Here is a 16,505-nt window from a genome sequence, read left to right as displayed (position 1 = left end):
AACCTACAACCATATCCTCATTTGTAATTTGCTAACCGTCTAATTCATTCGTTGCTAAGTCTGTTTGCTTTGCTCATAAAGCTGTAACATGGGAATGTATAGCAAAAGCAGTGGTTGACTAAACCTAACTTTACAAAAAGCTGAGACTAAACCCAGGAAGAGCACATTTTTTAAAAATAAGGGAAACACAAAATTTTGATCAACAATAATGTTATTATATGTACCATAGAACAAAGAATGCTTTATGCGCTTCCCTATTAAATTAAAAGCTCTAAATCCTACTGTGATATAGAAATATGTGAACATAAAATGAAGGAATCAATATTTAATAAGAATGTCACCTTACGTTTGCAGAGAACTTTATATTTTAAAATGCTCCAATGAATACTCTCATTTGCACTATACTCAGTTTCCAGAAATGGAAAACGAGGTACCTGTATTAAAATGTAATAACAATTCCATGTCAGAACTCAACTGTGAGGCCATGACATGTTTCTCAGAGTCTCATTCAACAGCAAAGAATCTGTAAGAATAATATACATTTCTGCCAAAGGAAGTCTCTTTCTACATAAATAACAATTTCAGCGGAATTTTTTAGTGTTCACAACAGACATCTTTATTGATACTCTTTTATAACAATCTGTCTATATTTACGTTCTCTCTAGAAACAAACCTGCTAGGCTGACAGCAATATTAGATATTTCACAGGATGTTTTCCTGCCTTTTTTACCTTTACTCCAATTTCTATTTACCCAGGTACTTTTTTTTTTGTTTAAGACTTTCGCTTATTTACTTGAAGATGTTTTAAACCTTAGGATTTAATTAAAGCAAAATTAGAACATCACAAATTAAAGTTCTACTAAACATGTAGATAAGTTTGTATTGTTGTATAGTTTGTTTTGTTCTGCTTTGTTTAATAAACTGAGGCCCAGAAAGTTAACTGTCTTACTCAAGGTAATCTAGTTAACTTGACCTCTTACTGGCCATTAATTTTGAAGTCAGCCAGACCTGTGTTTCTGACTTTGGCAACTTTGTGCTTCCATAGAACAGGGATACTTACTGCAAAGAACTATGAGGAGGATTAAATGAGAAAATGCTTGTAAAAAGCTGAGCACGGTAGCAAATTATGAATAAATGTTTGTTTGGAAGGCAGTATAAGAGAATGCTGCTAACGGTGATAAATCAAATAAAAACTGTATAGTGTAACATAAATTTCACTAAAATGTTACATAAACATATAACGCCTAAATATTTTCCTTTTAATGCAAACATTTAATTAAAACACAGAATAAGACTCCAATCATAAACTTATCTATAATCTATCCTTGCTATCTAATCAAGGAAATGGACATTTTTGTTTCTTTTTCTAATCTAAATACCATTTCAAATCCATGAAATCACTTTGCCATTTCTAAGAAACCTTGCATTTTGACTCAAAACTATCTACTCCAACAAGAAAAAAACAAACAACCCAATTCAAAAATGGGCAAAGGATTTGAACAGCCATGTCTCCAAGGAAGATATACAAATGGTCAATAAGTACATGAAAAGATGCTCAACATTATTAGTCATTAGGGAAATGCAAATCAAAACCACAATTAGATACCACTTTACACCCATGAGGATGGCTATTATCAAAAAAACAAAAGCAAACAAAAAAGAAACAGAAAACAGCAAGTGCTGGAGAAAATGTGAAGAAATTGGACCCTTGTACACGGCTGGTAGGAATGTAAAACAGTGCAGCCGCTATGGAAAACAGTTAAACATAGAATTACCATGTGATCCAGCAATTCCAACCTTAAGTATATATCCACAAGAATTAAAAGCAGAGATTCAGGGACTTCCTGGTGGTCCAGTGCTTAAGAATCTGCCTTCCAATGCAGATGACCAGGTTCGATCCCTGGTCATGGAACTAAGATCCCACGTGCTGCAGGGCAACTAAACCCATGCACTGCAACTACTGAGCCAGCGCACTCTAGAGCCTGCACACCACAACTAGAGAGCCTGCATGCAGCAAGTACTGAGCCCGTGAGCTCTGAGGCCCATACACCACAACTAGAGAGAAGCCTGTGCGCGCCACAATGAAGAGCTCGCATGCCGCAATGAAAAGATCCTGCATGCCGCAACGAAGACCCAACACAGCCAAATAAATAAATAAATGCAGAGATTCAAACAGATACTTGTATACCAGTGTTCATAGCAACATTATTCACAATAGCCAAAAGGTGGAAATAGCCCAGAAGTCCAACAACAGAAAAACAGATAAAAAAAATATTCTGTGTACATACAATTGATTATTTGGCCTTAAAAAGAAATGAAATTCTGATACACACTACAACATAGTAGTCAGATTCTATTTTTAGCTTTGGGTCCTTTAAATTCCCCTGTACCCCTTATGGCAGCGTGTAGTGCAGCTGCAAACGCCTCCAGATCATCATCCACCCTATCCTGCCTGCATGTAAGTTACCCACAACAAACTTCATAAATGCACTTTATGGAGTTGCCTGCTTTGTTTTTTGGTCTCAAAGTTCCTTCTCAGTTCAGAAAATATTATTCAATATCTCTGCTTTCCAACATGGGTCAACAGTAGGCTATTAGTAGTTAAGTTTGGGGGGAGTCAAAAGCTATATGTGGATTTTTGACTGCTCAGCGGGGGCGGGGGGGGGGGGGGGGGAGTGTCAGTGCCCCTAACCTCCACCTTGCTCAAGGGTCAACCATAATTACCAACCTACAAAGAGGGAACCAAGAAACTATATACCCAGACCTCACTCGTCTCCCATCCTCTGCCACTGGCCAAACCCTACTGGATACCAGAGCGAATGGAGCTTGTAGCATGTAGTCCATAAAGGTCAGCTTCTTGGAGCACAAGCAGGATGGAGAAGGGTAAAGAGTGAATATAGGGACTTCCCTGGCGGTCCAGTGATTAAGACTACACGCTTCCATTGCAGGGGGAATGGGTTCGATCCCTGGTCAGGGAACTAAGATCCCCACGTGCCGCAGCACAGCCAAAAACAAAAAAAGAGTGAATATAGAGGGAGCAAATGAAGACTATCGAGCACAATAAGACATACTACTTTACTTCACATTTCTATTTTATTATACAAAAGGAAGAATTATAATAAACATATTTTTCAGTACAAAGAAGTTGTTCCTGTTGCCACAAAAAGTAGGGAAGTGAATAGGTTAAAAAGAGAAAGGTTTTTTGTTGTTATTTAAAAAGAAAAGAAACCCACACATTATTTTATTTTTGGCTGCATTGGGTCTTCGTTTCTGTGCGAGGGCTTTTTCGACTTGTGGCGTGCGGGGGCCACTCTTCATTGCGGTGCACGGGCCTCTCGGTGTCGCGGCCTCTCTTGTTGCGGAGCACAAGCTCCAGACGCGCAGGCTCAGTAGTTGTGGCTTACGGGCCTAGTTGCTCCGCGGCATGTGGGATCTTCCCAGACCAGGGCTCGAACCCATGTCCCCTGCATTGGCAGGCAGACTCTCAACCACTGCGCCACCAGGGAAGCCCAACCCACACATTTTTGATAAGAGGATTCAGTACACAGTCTGCCACAATACCTTTGCAAACACAGAGATAAAATATGAAGAAAGAAAAAGGAACAATATACCAGAATATTAGAGCTAAAAGAGACCTTAGAAATTTTCAAATTTTCAGTACAAAAGGAAACAGGCCAGAGAGGATGATTCTTCAAGAAACGTCATTAAAATCATAAAGCTACTTAGCAGCAAAGTTGGAAACAGAAACTAGGTCTAGTAACTCCCATAACTACTTGTCTAATTCTCTTCCCATCATACTTACACTATAGAAATTAAGCTGGAAATGTTTCTATCAAACAAAATTTCTCTAGTTGTTCTATCAAACAAAATTTCTCTAATATCTAGTTTGATATTAACTATCAAACAAGTTAAAAAACAATAACCACCACTGAGACTCATAGGTTAGAATGCTTCTTATAGTAGTAGAACCCTAGGTTTCCCACAATAACAATATTCTGCCCTCTACCCTCTTAACCAAAAAATGACACTGTGTGAATCTTAATACAGTACACATAGTACCTAGAAGTTGAACAGAGACTTAACCTGAGCTTAAGAAAATATGCAGTCAGGAAAGAAATTATCAATGAGTTGAGAGCCATTTTCCTATAGAGCATGAAATTAAAACCTCTGGGTTAAATAAGTAATGCGAGTAATCTAAAGCTTTGACAATTGAATTGCTCCTTCAAAAGCTAGGATATATATGAAGAATGCATACTCCATTGGTCAGGATGAACACAAAAATCACTTCCTAAAAAGGACACTAATTATATACTTAGTTAAAAAAAAAAAAAAAAGAGTAAAAATGGAGTATCTGGAAGACAAAACCCATAAAATCAATTATAAAGAGAAACTAATGAAAAAAAAAAGGATTGAGAAACTAAGTGTTAAGGATTAAATTATTTATAAAAGTAAAAGCAAATTAAAAATGGCTTCTTGGGCTTCCCCGGTGGCGCAGTGGTTGAGAGTCCGCCTGCCAATGCAGGGGACACGAGTTCGAGCCCTGGTCTGGGAAGATCCCACATGCTGCAGAGCAGCTAGGCCCATGCGCCACAACTACTGAGTCCACATGCCACAACTACTGAGCCTGCCCACCACAACTACTGGAGCCCGTGCTCCGCAACAACAAGGGCCACTGCAATGGGAAGCCCGTGCACAGCAATGAGGAGTAGCCCCTGCTCGCTGCAACTAAAGAAAGCCCGCGTGCAGCAACAAAGACCCAATGCAGCCAAAAATAAATAAATAAAATAAATTTTTTTTTTTAAATGGCTTCTTTTGGGACATCCCCGGTGGCACAGTGGTTAAGAATCTGCCTGCCAATGCAGGGGACACAAAATCGATCCCAGGCCCAGGAAGATCCACACGCTGCAGAGCAACTAAGCCCATGTGCCACAACTACTGAGCCTGCACTCTAGAGCCCACGTGCCACAACTACTGAAGCCCGTGCACCCTAGTGCCCGCCTGTCACAACTACTGAGCCTGCATGCTGCAACTACTGAAGCCTGTGCGCCTAGAACCTGTGCTCCGCAACAAGAGAAGCCACCGAAATGAGAAGCCCGCGCACTGCAATGAAGAGTAGCCCCCACTCGTTGCAACTAGAGAAAGCCCACGCACAGCAACGAAGACCCAAAGCCAAAAAAAAAAAGACTTCTTTTCCATTAAAGAGAGATATTAACGGGGCTTCCCTGGTGGTGCAGTGGTTAAGAATCCACCTGCCAATGCACGGGACATGGGTTCGAGCCCTGGTCCGGGAGGATCCCACATGCCGTGGAGCAACTAAGCCCATGTGCCACAACTACTAAGCCTGCACTCTAGAGCCTGTGAGTCACAACTACTGAGCACGCGAGCCACAACTACTGACGCCCGCACACCTAGAGCCTATGTTCCGCGACAAGAGAAGCCACTGCAATGAGAAGCCCATGCACCGAAACGAAGAGTAGCCCCCATCGTCGCAACTAGAGAAAGCCTGCGTGCAGCAACAAAGACCCAACTCAGCCCAAAATAAATAAATAAATAAATATTTTAAAAAAGAAAGATATTAACATCAAACCTTTATAGTTCATTTAAAAACTTTCAAACACTCAGAAAATTTCAAAGAATACTATTATGAACACCACATGTACATTACCTAGATTGAACAATTAACATTTCACCTATTTGCTTCATCTATCTATGTCTATCAGGCTATTTTTAAGGCTGACAACTTCAAAGTTACAGACATTAAAACACTTTAAATATTTCAATAATATTTTCCTACATAACTACAATACCATTATCACACTTATTCAAATTAATTGCAATTTCCTAATATCTTCTAATAGTAGTACGTATTCAAACTTCCACAAAATATATAGCTGATTTTTCAAACTAGGATCCACACAAAAATCATGTATTATCTTTGGTTTTGTTTCTCTAATCTCTCTAATCTAGAATAGTTCCTTCATATACAAACTTTTTCTCCCCTGACCACCCTAATCTTATTTTATTAGCTATACATAAAATTTATCCACACCCAGTAGAATGGCTATTCTATGTTTGTTTGTTTATTCATTATATGAAAGTGGAATCCTTAGGGAAAAAAACAAAAAAAGAAAGTGGAATCCTTGTGCACTGCTAATGGGAATGTAAGATGGTGCAGCCACTACAAAAAACAGTATGGCAATTCCTCAAAAAATTAAACATAGAATTACCATATGATCCAGCAACTCCACTCTGGGGTATATACCCAAAAGAACTGAAAGCAGAGACTTAAACAGCTATTTGTACACCCATGCTCATAGCAGCACTATTCACAGTAGCCAAATGGTGAAAGCAACACAAGTGTCCATCAACATGAATGGATAAACAAAATGTGGTTTATAAACACAATGGAACATTACTCAGCCATAAAAAGGAAATCCTGACACATGCTCCAACATGTATGAATCTTGATGACATTATGCTAAGTGAAATAAATCAGTCACAAAAAGATAAACACTGTATGATTCTGCTTATATGAGGCACCTAGAGTAGTCAAAATCACAGAGACAGAAAGTAGAATTGTGGTTGCCAGGGACTGGAAGGAGGGGTATTGGAGAGTTATTTAATGGATGCAGCATTTCACTTCTACATGATGAAAATAGTTCTTGAGATGGATGATAGTGATGGTTTCACAAGATCTGAATGTACTTAATACCATTGAAGTGTACACTTAAAAAATGGTTAAGGGCTTCCCTGGTGGCGCAGTGGTTGAGAGTCTGCCTGCCGATGCAGGGGACGCGGGTTCGAGCCCTGGTCTGGGAAGATCCCACATGCCGCGGAGCAACTAAGCCCGTGCGCCACAACTACTGAGCCTGCGCGTCTGGGGCCTGTGCTCCGCAACGAGAGGCCACGATAGTGAGAGGCCCGCGCACCGCGATGAAGAGTGGCCCCCACTCGCCGCAACTGGAGAAAGCCCTCGCACAGAAACGAAGACCCAACACAGCCAGAAATAAATAAATAATTTTTTAAAAAAAATGGTTAAGATGGTAAATTTTATATTATGTGTATTGTACCACAATTTTTAAAATTGAAGAAAAAGGAAGGAAATTCTGATACATCCTACAACATGCATGAACCTTAAAGACTTAAACTAAGTGAAACAAGCCAATCACAAAAAGACAAATACTATATGATTCCACATATATGACAAACCTACAGCAGTGAAATTCAAAGAAACAGAAAGTAGTATGGTGATGCCAGAGACTGAGGGGAGAAGGAAGTAGAGAGTTATTGTTTAATGGGTATAGTTTTCTGTTTGGGAAGAAGAAAAAATTCCAGAAATGAATGGTGGTGATAATTGTACAACAATGCAGATACACTTTATGCCTGCCAATTGTGTACTTTTAAATGGTTTTTTTTAAATGGTAATTTTTTTAAAACAGTGGTAAAATATACATGAAATTTACCATTTTAACCATTTTAAAGCTTATAGTAAGTATATTCACCACACTGTGCAATCACAGCACAACCCTAATTTTTTAACAGAACAGGACATCTATATTGCATTTCTCAAATTCTGTATGTATCTAATTGCTTCCTTGTAGAATGGTTTAAATATTTCTCTAGCCCCTTTATTTCCTGTAAACTGGAAGTTACATCTTGACTTGTGTTCTTCTCCCATGTCTAATCTGCCATTAATAACATCAAGTGTATCTTTCATCTCAGACATTGTAGTTTCCATCTCTGGAGGTTCAGTTGGGTCTTTTTTATATCTTCCATGTTTCTATTTAAACATTCGCTCTTTCTTCTAGTTTCCTGACCATACGGAATACAGTTTTAAAAAACTGTTTTACCATCCCTCTCCACTAATTCTATCACCTGTGTCCTTCTGTTTCAGTTTTCATTGTTTTTCTTGTCATTATGAGTCATATTTTCCTGCTCCTTTGCATGCCTAGTAATTTCTGATTGGATGCCAGACACTGTGAATTTTACCTTTTTGGGTGCTGGATATTTTTGTATTTGTGAATCTGTTCTTGAGCTTAGTTCTAGGACATGAATACGTTACTTGGAAACAGTTTGACTGTTTCAGGTCTTGCTTTTAAGTTTTTTTGGCTGGGTCAGAGCAGTGTTTAGTTTAAGGCTAATTTACCCCACTACTCAGGCAAAACCCTTCTGAGTACAGTAGTCCCCCCTTAACTGTGGTTTGGCTTTCTGTAGCTTGTTACCAACAGTTAAGCTTGATCCAAGAATATTAAATGCAAAATTCCAGAAATAAACAATTCATAAGTTTTAAACTATGTGCTATTCTGAGTAGCCTGATGAAATCTCACACTGTCCTGCTCCGTGCCCCGTCCCCTGTCCCACCTGCCCCCCATATGAATCGTCCCTTTGTCCATCATATTCATGCTTTATATGCTACTCACCAGTTAGTATATACAGGCTTTGGTACTCCCCAGTTTCAGGCATCCACTGGGGGTCTTCGAATGTATCACCCACATATAAGGGGGGACTACTGTACTCCACCTGGTGACCTGTTAAAATATATTCCACTCTGGCTGGTAGGAAAAAACACTATCCCTGCCTTTGTTCGCTCTTTTCAGGTAGTTCTTCTCCTAGCCTCGGGTAGTTTCCTCACATGTAGTCACTGATCAATTCTCAGCTGAATACATGAGGGTTCTCCCTCCTTCTGGCTCTCTCATCTCTAGCATTATGCCCAGCAAACTCCAGTTGTCTTGGCCTCCCCAGACTCTCTCAATTCAGGAAGACCACTGTGCTCTGCCTGGGTTCGCCCTCCCTACTCTGCAGCTGGGAAATGCTCTCCAGGCAGCAAGTCAGAACAATCACAGAGCTCACCTCATTTGTTTCCCATCTCTCAGGGATCACTCTCCTTTGCTGCACAATGTCCAAAATCCAGGAAACAACTGTTTTGTATATTTTGTCTCCCCTTGTAGCAGCTCCAGGTGGGAGGGTAAATATGGTCCCTGTTATTCCTTCTTCACAGGAAATGGAAGTTAAGATCAATTTTTCTGTCCCTTTTATTCCTCATTGTCTTTGTATATTATTTTAAGGCAACTCTCAGACATGGTATCATTTCACTGCTATATAGTTTAGTATGCCTCTCCAAAAACATGGACTTTCTTTCTACATAAACATGTCACTGTTATACTTAACAAATTTAACAATAATTCCCTGGTATCATCTAATGTCCAGTCCATATTCCAATTTCCCCAACTTTTCAAAAAATTCTTTTCCTTGTAAACAACTGGTTGTTCAAATTCTCTTTAACGCTAGCATCTAATGAACACTACTCTGTGAGGGATACTATGCTAAATGTTTGATATCCATTGCCTTATTTAATCCTCAATAACCCTGAGCTAAGTATTATTATCATTTCTATTTTACTGAGAAGGACACCAAAGCTCAACACTTTTAAGAAATTTGCCAGTGGATGGCAGGGGAGGGTTTCTCTGATCCCAAGGCCATTGCTCTTAACCATTATGCTTCATTACCATCTCAGGAATTATGAGGATAGAAAGTCAGATGATATCAATGCTTAAGTTGAAAATCAAATTCTGAAACAACTTAATTTAAATGTTATCATAGATCAAAGACCCAAGAAAATTAGCAATGCTTCTTTATTTGAAATACATTACAATAGAATCTACTTGATCATTTTTAAAAATACAATTTCCAAATCTAAAAGTAAGTTTGATTTGAACAAGGAAGGAACATGATTGAAATACAAATTAACTATCATCTGAAACTAGCAAATGTAGATATAAGTGTATTTATAATAATCCACAATTCTGTCAAATAGAATGTGCTGGGATGATAGAAATGTTTCATATCTGCACTGTTCAACACAGTAACCACTAAAACAACCCAATCAAAAAATGGGAGGAAGACAGAAATAGACATTTCTCCAAAGAAGACATACAGATGGCCAAGAGGCACATGAAAAGATGCTCAACATCGCTAATTAGTAAAGAAATGCAAATCAAAACTATAATGAGGTATCACCTCACACCTGTCAGAATGGCCAACATCAAAAAATCTACAGGGCTTCCCTGGTGGCGCAGTGGTTGAGAAATCTGCCTGCCAATGCAGGGGACACGGGTTCGAGCCCTGGTCTGGGAAGATCCCACATGCCGCGGAGCAGCTGGGCCCGTGAGCCACAATTACTGAGCCTGCGCGTCTGGAGCCCGTGCTCTGCAACAAGAGAGGCCGCGATAGTGAGAGGCCCGCGCACCGCGATGAAGAGTGGTCCCCGCTTGCCACAACTGGAGAAAGCCCTCGCACAGAAACGAAGACCCAACACAGCCATAAATAAATAAATAAATAAATAAATAATTAATTAAAATTTTAAAAAGTAACCTTATTAAAAAAAATCTACAGGGCTTCCCTGGTGGCTCAGTGGTTAAGAATCTGCCTGCCAATGCAGGGGTCACAGGTTCAGGCCCTGGTCCGGGAAGATCCCACATGCTGTGGAGCAACTAAGCCCGTGTGCCACAACTACTGAAGCCCGCGCGCCTAGAGCCTGAGCTCCGCAACAAGAGAAGCCACCGCAATGAGAAGCCAGAGCACCACAATGAAGAGTAGCCCCCGCTCGCTGCAACTAGAGAAAGCCCACACACAGCAAAGAAGACCCAATGCAGCCAAAAATAAATAAATAAAATAAAATTTTTAAAAAAAAAAAAAAAAAAAAAAAAAAAAAAAAAAATCTACAAACAATAAATGCTGGAGAGGGTGTGGAGAAAAGGGAACCCTCTTGCACTGTTGGTGGGAATGTAAATTGATACAGCCACTATGGAGAACACTATGGAGGTTCCTTGAAAAACTAAAAATAGAATTACCATATGACCCAGCAATTCCACTACTGGGCATATATCCAGAGAAAACCATAACTCAAAAAGACACATGCACCCCAATGTTCACTGCAGCACTATTTACAATAGCCAGGTCATTGAAGCAACCCAAATGCCCATCGACAGACGAATGGATAAAGAAGATGTGGTACATATATACAATGGAATATTACTCAGCCATAAAATGGAACGAAATTGGGTCATTTGTAGAGATGTGGTTGGACCTAGAGACTATCATACAGAGTGAAGTAAGTCAGAAAGAGAAAAACAAATATCGTATATTAATGCATATATGTGGACTCTACAAGAATGGTAGAGATGAACCTGTTTGCAAGGCAGAAATAGAGACACAGACGTAGAGAACAAACGTATGGACACCAAGGGGGGGGGGATGGGGTGGTGGGATGAATTGGGAGATTGGGATTGACATATATACACTAACTAATATATATAAAATAGATAACTAATGAGAACCTGTTATATAGCACAGGGAACTCTACTTCACTTCACTATACAGTAGAAACTAACACAACATTGTAAAACAACTGTACCCCAATTACCTAAAGTCACCATAAATTCTGATCTGAACTTTCAAGGTGCTCAATGCTTAGCTCCCTTTGTATAGTGAAGGAACATGCTATCTTCCACTTACTGAGCTTTACTGAGCTCAGAGTTTGTGTAAAATTCACTCAATACATTCCCCCAGCCTGACAGTTATACTTGGAGGAGGCAATCTTTACTTTTTATGTTTTTTTAATTGAAATATAGTTAATTTACAGTGTTGTGTTAGTTTCAAGTATACAGCAAAGTGATTCAGTTATACACACATATATGTGGGTGTGTCTATATATATATATATATATATATATTCTTTTTCAGATTCTTTTCCACTTTAGGTTATTACAAGATATTGAGTATAGTTTTCCTGTGCTACATAGTATGTCCTTGTTGTTTACCTATTTTATATATTGTAGTGTATATATGTTAATTCCAAACGCCTAATTTATCTCTCCCCTGCCCCAGCCCCACTATCCCCTTTGATAACCGTAAGTTTGTTTTCTATGTCTGTGAGTCTGTTTCTGTTTTGTAAATAAGTTCATTTGTATCATTTTTTCAGAGTCTACATATAAGTGATATCATATGTTTGTCTTTCTCTGTCTGACTTACTTCACTTAATGTAATAGTCTCTAGGTCCATCCATGTTGCTACAAATGGCATTATTTCATTCTTTTTTATGGCTAATATTCTACTGTATATATGTACCACATCTTCTTTACCCATTTATCTGTCAGTGAACATTTAGGTTGTTTCCATGTCTTGGCTATTGTAAATGGTGCTGCTGTGAACACTGGGGTGCACGTATCTTTTCGAATTAGAGTTTTCATCTTTTCCAGATACATGGCCAGGAGTGGGTTGCAAGATCATATGGTAACTCTATTTTTAGTTTTTTAAGGAACCTCCACACTGTTCTCCATAGTGGCTGCACCAGTTTACACTCCCACCAACAGTGTAAGAGGGTTCATTTTTCTACACACCCTCTCCAGCATTTATTATTTGTAGATTTTTTGATGATGGACATTCTGACTGGTGTGAGGTGATACCTCATTGTAGTTTTGATTTGCATTTCTCTAATACTTAATGATATTGAGCATCTTTTCATGTGCCTGTTGGCCATCTGGATGTTTTCTTTGGAGAAATGTCTATTTAGGTCTTCTGCCCATTTTTTTGACTGGGTTGTATTTTTTATATATATCAAGCTGTGTGAGCTTAAGCAATCTTTAAAAACTTAGGCAGTCTGCTAATAATTATGTAGTTTAAACAAAGTTTTCTCATTTATTGCTATATATGCAATATAGAATTTTAAAACCTGCTAAAATCAAGACAAGCTGAATAATGAACAATCTTGCTAATTCTGCAGACACCTATATATTTTAAACTCTCTGGGGCTAAGCATTCTGAAATTGGGAAAATAAACTCTTCTAGACATTATTTTTTGTCATTGTTATTATTAACAATTACATTTAATGAGAATCTACTACATCCTAGGCACTTGGCATATATTAATTAATCCTTACAAGACCCTTTGAGATAGGTATTATCATCTCCATTTGTAAATGAAATAATCTCAAGTTCAGAGAGATTAAGTAACTTGCTCAATATCAAGTGATGGAGTTGGGTTTTAGAATATAGACCTGCCTGTCTAAACTAAAGCCTGGTAGCCAATTGTTAGCCACCAATGTTAGCAATCAAAGTTCAAATGTCCATTGAATCGAGCTACTAGCATCTTTTAAATGAAAACAAGAGTAAACAATATGCTGATTCTATCGTATTTTCTCTTAAAATATAATGAACCGACAGAATAATCCATAAAGATATAAAACCAGACATTAATGTTAACTGTAGTTTTAAAGTTAACACCCAGTGACAACAATTAGTGACTATTATCTTTTATATTTTACACAATGTCAAAATGAAGTAGTTTCTATGCAGATTTTTGAACACGGAATAATTAAAAGAATCAGCATGTAATCATATTTACTATATACACTTAAATATTTAAAACACTTTTATTTACTGTTTATAAACTACAGTTTATATAATCAAGTTCACCCACAGTACAAAAAATACTTACCAATAATCAATTTTAACAAGCTGGCCAAATATACAATATATTTAAAGTTAGAAAATCTGAATACTCCAGAGCATGAGTACTTACACATGTAATAACAATACAAATAGGTGCAAAGAGTTTAAATTTCAAGTTTTATAAATTAATAAAATAATACACATTAAAAAAGGAAACATCAACATGTAAATTTTAAAATACAATTAATTTATACTGGGAAAGGAAAGCAATTAATTTTTTAAAAATATATGTAATATTATTTTAGTGAACATCTGCTGTTTTTGTCTGCCCAGCAATCTTTCTGCCTTCTCCAGGAAATGACACCTCAATTTTCCTTTAGGAACTGTATGTCACCTACCCTTAATTCATGTGGTTTGAAAATGTATCCCCCTCCACCCCACTCCAGGGTGGGAATAAGATCCAATCCTAGCCACACAAAGCATTCCAACTGTCTGGCCACAGAGATTGCCTCTAAGATGGGCAATGACCCAAGTCAGGCCAAGGAGACTCCCACACAGTCGTTTGGTGTTATCATAGAGAAAGGGAAATCTTCTCTCTTCTGGAGTTTCTGAGGTTGTAGGATGTAAGCCTAATACTATTAGTACCATTTTTCCCAGGGAGTCTGACTCCAGACTCTACTTTTCCACACTGACTCCCAAAAATGCAAGGGGAACTAGTGGTTACCTGGTGGCAGGGAAAAGATAAATTAGGATTTCAACTTTGTGTCATACTTTCTACAATGTTTTTATTTTTCAAAAATAAGCACATATTACTTTTATAATAGGAAATATAAAACATTTAAAAATACTAGCCTTGTGTTTTGTTCTCATATATGCTGAGATATCAATATCTCATGTCTTAAAAGCATTAATAATTTTCTCATAATTTACAAAAGTGAGTAAACATCTACTTAAAAAGAATCAGCTTTTTCCCTCGGCACGAAATCAAGCTATTTTCATTTTGAGTGGGGGGAAAAAAGCTGTGAGTAAACTTTTTTAAAAAATTGGCTCTCTTTTAAAGGAAATAGTAAAAAAAAAACTCTACTCCTTATGGGAAAAAAATGGTAAACATTCAGCAATTGCTGCAGCCATTGTAAAAATTGCTCAAGAGGGAAAACTAAAGATTGAAAGTGGCCAAATTAGGTATAATAACTTTATCAATTACTTTAGTCCTATAATTCTGAATAATATAAAATCTGAAGTGTCAGTTAAATCTTTCAGTTATAATTATTTTACATAATATTGCATTATGGGAGAAATTAGATACCATTGGTAAATACAGGAAAGTCACTCTCAAAATGCACCCCTTGGAAATGTTAAAAAGTTTACTGAATATAGTAAATGTTCTATAGATTATAAATGAAGATAGCAATACACTCTTTTGTTCTCTTGCTCTTATTAGTTTCTATCACTCTTTCCTTTTCCCCCCAGGCACACAACCAACTCCTGAATCTTTCCTTTTTGTTAGCATTACTTTGTGTCTTATAATCCTCAGTAAGGACACTTAGAGCAGCTAGAGGCCAGAGCCACCTTCTCACAAACAAGTGGCAGTAGGTTCTAAAAATTTTTTAGAGTAAGGCAATATTTAACAAGCTCAATACCTTACCCAACGCTAGGAAGATAACGGGTGGTCGAACTGGCCAACACCTCTCTCAAGATGCTGGCATTTTATTAATTTGTCATACAGTTTAATGAAACCTAAACTCTCCTACAGCTATCAACCCCAAACTGTTTCACTCCTTTCTACTGCTAGATCACTTGCACATGTAACTCAAAGGAATACTTTAACATAAACAAAGGTATACCCAAGAAACTGCCCCCAAACCGATAGACACACCTATTGATCCTTATAAAACAGAAATAAAATAGGACTTTCCAGGTACCACAAGGAAAATAAAGTATTTTACTCTAGTCCCTTAACTATAATATGGTTATTCTACTTATATTTATAAATATCTACAATACTTTTTAGGCATCTGAAAGAGAAGATAAAGAAACCATGACATAACAGAGATCGCAACCTAAAAAACAGTTTGTTTTAAACTCTTTTCCGAACAGTCACACTGAGTCAATAACGCCCGGCTCATTCTCAAAGCATCGTATTGTGGGCCAGGATAGTATGGTGAGAAGGAAACTTGACAGAGAATGAAAACTGGTTACGGCACTGGGAAAGATAAAAACTGAACAGTCCAAGAAGCCTGCACTTTGTTATGTTCCTTCAGGTCCCAGTGATTTTTCCACTTCTTTCTTCGTTTCAAAGATTAATACTTCCCCCATCAGAGATCTAACTGTAAACTCCGCACCCACTTCCAACCACATCCACAAATCCCAAGGATGCGTCCCTGGTCACCCGTGAGAAGAGGGACGTCGGCGCTCAAGTGAACCCTGCGGTTGGGAACTCGGTAGTAGAAGTTCTCCTGGGACAGGGAGAAGGGATTGGGTGAGGTGAAGGTAAAGCCGAGGAAGGGAAGAAGGCAGGACTAAAGACTGCTCTCAAGCCCCTAAACTGAGCACATCAGGGAGAGACAGCTATCCCGCTCGACCAGAGAAGTCGCCTGACCCCAGAGCAGACAAACAGCCGGAAACAGCCGGCCCCGCAGGTCAAGTCCCTAAAGCTGTTTCGCATCCCCTTCCCTTTCGTCTTTCCTAAAAGGCTGTCTCCTTATACCCTTCAGAGTCCAGGACTTACCCGTCCACGCTGGAGCTCCAGCTGCTTCTCCGTCAAAGCCGCCCACCTCTGAAAACCATAGAGACGAAGAAACAGGCGAGACCAGGCTCCACCGCCCACCCTCACGTGACTCTCCTAGCCGCTGAGCCTGTCGGGATCGTGGTGAAACGCGTGTGGGAGGGGCACGGAGGAAAAGGAGTGGGGAGAGCCCAGGGAAGCAACCGGCCCCTCCCCGGCCTCGGGCCCCGCCCCCTCAGTGTTTAGGCGGGAAGGTGAGCGAGTACCCGGAAGATCTCTGGCTTTTTCTCTGGCGTTCCTCCCTCCCCGCCCCCCCACACAAGGGGTACAGG

At 38.9% G+C, this 16,505-nt stretch overlaps 1 protein-coding gene across 1 annotated transcript in view; it reads right to left on the bottom strand.

Moving 5' to 3' along the window:
- MICU1 (mitochondrial calcium uptake 1) overlaps nucleotides 1-16,285 on the bottom strand; it is a 215,202-nt gene extending 198,917 nt beyond the window's left edge. Inside the window, exon 1 of the mRNA XM_059900042.1 lies at nucleotides 16,177-16,285. The gene's annotated coding sequence lies outside the window, so the exon portion shown is untranslated. The remainder of the gene's footprint in view (nucleotides 1-16,176) is intronic.
- Between the last annotated feature and the right edge of the window lie 220 nt (nucleotides 16,286-16,505).

The sequence above is a fragment of the Balaenoptera ricei genome, chromosome 16, assembly GCF_028023285.1.
Source record: "Balaenoptera ricei isolate mBalRic1 chromosome 16, mBalRic1.hap2, whole genome shotgun sequence".
NCBI lineage: Eukaryota > Metazoa > Chordata > Mammalia > Artiodactyla > Balaenopteridae > Balaenoptera > Balaenoptera ricei.
The sequence above is the reverse complement of the archived record's forward strand: the minus strand, read 5'-3'. Positions and strand labels throughout refer to the sequence as shown.